Here is a 5,121-nt window from a genome sequence, read left to right as displayed (position 1 = left end):
AATCTAAATATTGAGAAAATCATCTTTAAAGTTGTTCAAACGAAGTTCTTAGCAATGCATATTACTAATCAAAAACTAAGTTTTGATATTTACGGTAGGAAATTTACAAAATATACTTACAATGTATTGTTGGCTATTGCTACAAATATACCTGTGCTACTAATGACTGATTTTGTGCTCCAGGGTCACACACACTATATATATATATATATATATATATATATATATAATTTGTTTTTAACATGTTTCATTTAACATGTTGATCCTGTAGTGGAGCAAATTGTCACAACGTATCGACAACTTGAACTTACAACTACTTACTGAAATATGATATACTTTCTAGTCATCTCCCATAACATGTTGTAATGTATTACAGTCTATTTAATGGCTAGATTTAACAGACAACATTCAGATCAATGTTGATAAATGCCATCTGAAAGATTGATTCCGATGATCTGTGCCACTGTAAAGGAATATAATGAGTTTTTCCTCTTGGTTACGGTTCATGCATCATGAAAAAGTACAATGTGCAAAGCAGAATAGTGAAAAAAAAGTGCTGAATCAGACTGAATCTGGTGAAAATAATGATTCAGAAGCAGCTTTCACGTCTCTAGAGAGCTGATGATCTATTAATATCCACATGAACATCAGGTGCACCACAGCTCTTTTGTGCTAAAATACACAATTATAGACTTTCTGTAGATGTATATGAGCATCTTTAGAAAGAGTTTTAATTCTGTTTGGTTTAAAGTCAAATGGTTTTCATTCAGACAGTGACTTGAATGCATCAAATATCCAGTGATTGCGAAAGGTTGAAGGTCTCTTTGAGTCTCATTGAGTTTGTCTAATATTTCATTGATTGTTTTATTGATCTGCATCTGAGCGGCTCTCATTATTGTGTTGGTATTGTGGCTTAGTGTATTGATTCAATCTCCTTTCTGACTCTTAAAGACTTTTAAACATTGACTGTGAAAGCAAGCATCTCTTGTCAGCTTATTTTAGCATTTTGTCAGTAAATTTAGTCTTTTCTGGGCTTATTACGAACCATAGTCATTTTTTCCTGGAATGTTAATTAATGGATAAACAAAAGCAGTGATGTATCCATCAAACAAACCCACTGTAGAAGTATATAAATCTTTCCGAACACATTAGGACACATTCATTTGTCAGGAAACATTTGCTGCTAATGTAAGGGATTGATTTGTGAAACGCTGCGTTTGTGTGTGAACCAGCTTTTATTATGAAGATAAATCTGCAAAACACAATCTCATTTGTACCTTTGAAAAGTTTCACACTATATATATATTTCAAACTATATATATAATGTATAGAACTTCAATATATCAGTATTTTTGTATTGAGATATTGTGTATATATATATAACTGTTTTATTTTAGTATCATTTTTATAATATTATAGTTTTTCAATTCATTTTATTTATATATTTTCTGTTTTCATTTCAACTTAGGTTAACATTTTTGTAATTTTGTGTGCTTGACATATTTGTTCGTTTTTGCTTTTTTTATAGAAATGAATCATTTTCATTCATTTCTATTTTAGTTTGAGTTATTTTAGTAAGTTAAACTAAACAAAACTGAGAAATAAAATGGGGTGAAATTAAAAAGTTTAAGTTTTTAAATATTTTATTTCAGTTAACTTTTTTATTTCAAGTTACAAAACCTTAATTTAGTTAACAATAATACTACTCAAATAAATTTATTTATCCCATTTAATAACATGTTCATCGTATAGTGGGGCAAGTTGTCTCAATATATCAACAGTATATTTATGAAAATATACTTTCTAAAAAGTAATCTTCCTTTAAATATCTTTAAGTATTGTAAATTATTACACCCTAAAAAAAATATAGAATACAATGCAACAGCATGATGTACATGAGCATCTTTAAAAATAGTTTTAATTGTGTTCGGTTTAAAGTGAAATGCATTTGATACATGCAATGAATTGAATACAGATGTTTTATCATTTCAAAATGTGTTTGTGCATCTGTGATGTTTTGTTTCTAATGCAATGACATTCTGATATTTTTATGTTGGATTTACAGTAAGTGTCCAGATACTGTAAATATCAGACTACTCTTCTGTAAATCCATGAAGGCAACAAATACAAGTTCATATTCCTGATAAAAGCTCATGAAATTTCTCATTAAGTGGCTCCTGTAACCATGGTGAATAGGAACCAGCGTGTGAGAAGATGTGTAAGGGTGAGTGAGTGAGTGTGTGAGTGTGTGAGTATAAGTGTGTGTGTGTGAGTGTGAGAGTGAGTGAGTGTGTGAGAGAGAGTGTGTGTGTGTGTGTGTGTGTGTGTGTGTGTGAGAGAGAGTGAGTGAGTGTGTGAGAGAGAGTGTGTGTGTGTGTGTGTGTGTGTGTGTGTGTGAGAGAGAGTGAGTGAGTGTGTGAGAGAGAGTGTGTGTGTGTGTGTGTGTGTGTGTGTGTGTGAGAGAGAGTGAGTGAGTGTGTGAGAGAGAGTGTGTGTGTGTGTGTGTGTGTGTGTGTGTGTGAGAGAGAGTGAGTGAGTGTGTGAGAGAGAGTGTGTGTGTGTGTGTGTGTGTGTGTGTGTGTGAGAGAGAGTGAGTGAGTGTGTGAGAGAGAGTGTGTGTGTGTGTGTGTGTGTGTGTGTGTGTGAGAGAGAGTGAGTGAGTGTGTGAGAGAGAGTGTGTGTGTGTGTGTGAGTGAGTGAGTGTGTGAGAGAGTGTGTGTGTGAGTGTGTGAGTATGAGTGTGTGAGTGTGTGTGTGTGTGTGTGAGTGTGTATGCGTTTTTGTGACAAATGAGGACATAAATTTGTATAATGACAAAGGTATGACATAGGTATTACTTTTCAAAACGCTTATAAATCACACAGAATGGAGTGTATTGAAAATCTGAAATAGCACAAAGTCTCCTGTGAGGGGTAGGGTTGGTGTAGGGCAATAGAATATACGGTCTGTACAGTATAAAAACCATTACGCCTATGGAGAGTCCCCACTTTTCCAAAAGTAAACCTGTGTGTGTGTGTGTGTGTGTGTGTGTGAGTGAGTGTGTGTGTTTCTCCGAGGAGCTTCTATTCCAGGTTTCAGATCCTACTGTGGCAAACGCTGATGTCTGAACCGCCAGAGAAACTCATTATGGTTCCACTGGAGACCAGAAGAAACGAGCACTGATGTCATTCTCCGCTCTTCCTCCTCACTGTAGACTGTGGCTTGTTTTGTTGTTGTTTTTGGATTCCTAATCAAACTAAATTCACCAAAAATTACACTAGAAAAACAACAGGTAAAATAGTAACTCTTTATCACTGAAGAAATTGAGTTTGTTTCTTCATCAGATTTGGAGAAATGTAGCATTGCATCAGTGTCTCAGAAATGGATGCTCTGCAGTGAATGGGTGCCGTCAGAATGAGAGTCCAAACAGCTGATAAAAACATCACAATAATCCACAGCACTCCAGTCCATCAGTTAACATCTGGAGAAGATAAAATCTGAAACAAATCCAGCATTAATCCATCATCTTTTATCTTCTCCAGATGTTAACTGATGGACTGGAGTGCTGTGGATTATTGTGATGTTTTTATCAGCTGTTTGGACTCTCATTCTGACGGCACCCATTCACTGCAGAGCATCCATTTCTGAGACACTGATGCAATGCTACATTTCTCCAAATCTGATGAAGACACAAACTCTTCCTAATCTTGGATGGCCTGAGATGAGCACATTTTCAGCTTTTTATTTTTTATTTTTGGTGAACTAAGAATTCTATATAAGCAATTTTTGAAACCGTATTGAACTGTATTTTAGACCTTTTTTAAGATGCACAAACACTTTACACCTAAACAACGGTAAAGAAAAGTGAAAGTTAGTGAAGAGAAGACCTCTGATGAAGGAAACTGAGTGTTCTTTGGGTTTTTCCTTCAGGTTTGAATGATAATCCTCCTCTTCATTTGCAGCGTTTTATGATGCATCTTCATCATAACAGCTGTTTTCACAGACAAAAACTGCAGCGTCTTCCTTTATTTCATAAACACCATTTCTCACAAATAAATCTGTTACTTCAGCAGCAGATGTTCTCGCTGCTGACAAATGAATGTTATGAATTTATGAACATCAGACTCTCCTCAAACTCACAGTGTGCTGATGTTCCTCAGTCAGTTTGTGTGATGTAGGTTACTCAGTCGTGCCCTTCCTAGTGTGGAAAAACCAGTAGAGCTTCAGTGATTAGACGGGATCCTTCGGATAAGTGGATCACGATCTGGAACGTCTGGAAAACCAGGAACATCCCTCAATGAACCTCTCCAGTGTATATTATGAAAACCAGAAGTCTTAGTAGATCATTATAAAGCAGTACATTTGCCATGACGATGATCAGAAGAAATGGACAGCACTTGAGTTAAATATATGAGTGTCACAGCAAAGGGTCTGAATACTTAGGACCATGTGATATTTCAGTTTTTCTTTTTTAATAAATCTGCAAAAATGTCAACAATTCTGTGTTTTTCTGTCAATATGGGGTGCTGTGTGTACATTAATGAGGAAAAAAAATGAACTTAAATGATTTTAGCAAATGGCTGCAATATAACAAAGAGTGAAAAATTTAAGGGGGTCTGAATACTTTCCGTACCCACTGTATATTCACACAGTCATTCTGTGTATATATATATATATCATCCCAGCGAACAGGGAATGTTCTCTCAATGTTACAAACAAACGTTCTTCCAGTAACTTCAATAAAAAGTTTGTTCAAAGATTTGGTCTGTAATAATGTTCTCAAAACTTTATCACAAAAACGTTTGCTGCGTCTGAAAGCTCTAAAATATTTCAAGGCATGAAGGCACGCCGAATACAAATTCTGCTTCACTACCTGTTTCTGGAGGTACCTTCTTCTAATCAAATTTTGAAGGCAGCATAGATGTATCCCTCACTGCCTTTGATATCCCACAATCCTGTGCATTCCATTCCATGATGGTTGAGATAAAAAGTTGCGTTTGGTAGTCAGTTTGTTTGTAAATGTATGTTTCTGACTAACTTTTTGCACTTTTGATGTTATTTCTTTCATCAAAAAATGAAAGAAATCAAAAGGGAAGAGGTTTTCCTTCTACCTTTCATTGCAAAAACACTTGAACGAGTTGT

General features: G+C 35.2%; 1 protein-coding gene across 1 annotated transcript in view; it reads left to right on the top strand.

Moving 5' to 3' along the window:
- LOC107575151 (neuroglobin-like) overlaps positions 1-5,121 on the top strand; it is a 17,924-nt gene that overhangs the window by 1,707 nt on the left and 11,096 nt on the right. The window lies entirely within an intron of this gene.

Source organism: Sinocyclocheilus grahami, unplaced genomic scaffold, assembly GCF_001515645.1.
Source record: "Sinocyclocheilus grahami isolate Dianchi unplaced genomic scaffold, SAMN03320097.WGS_v1.1 scaffold2484.1, whole genome shotgun sequence".
Taxonomy (NCBI): domain Eukaryota; kingdom Metazoa; phylum Chordata; class Actinopteri; order Cypriniformes; family Cyprinidae; genus Sinocyclocheilus; species Sinocyclocheilus grahami.
The sequence above is the reverse complement of the archived record's forward strand: the minus strand, read 5'-3'. Positions and strand labels throughout refer to the sequence as shown.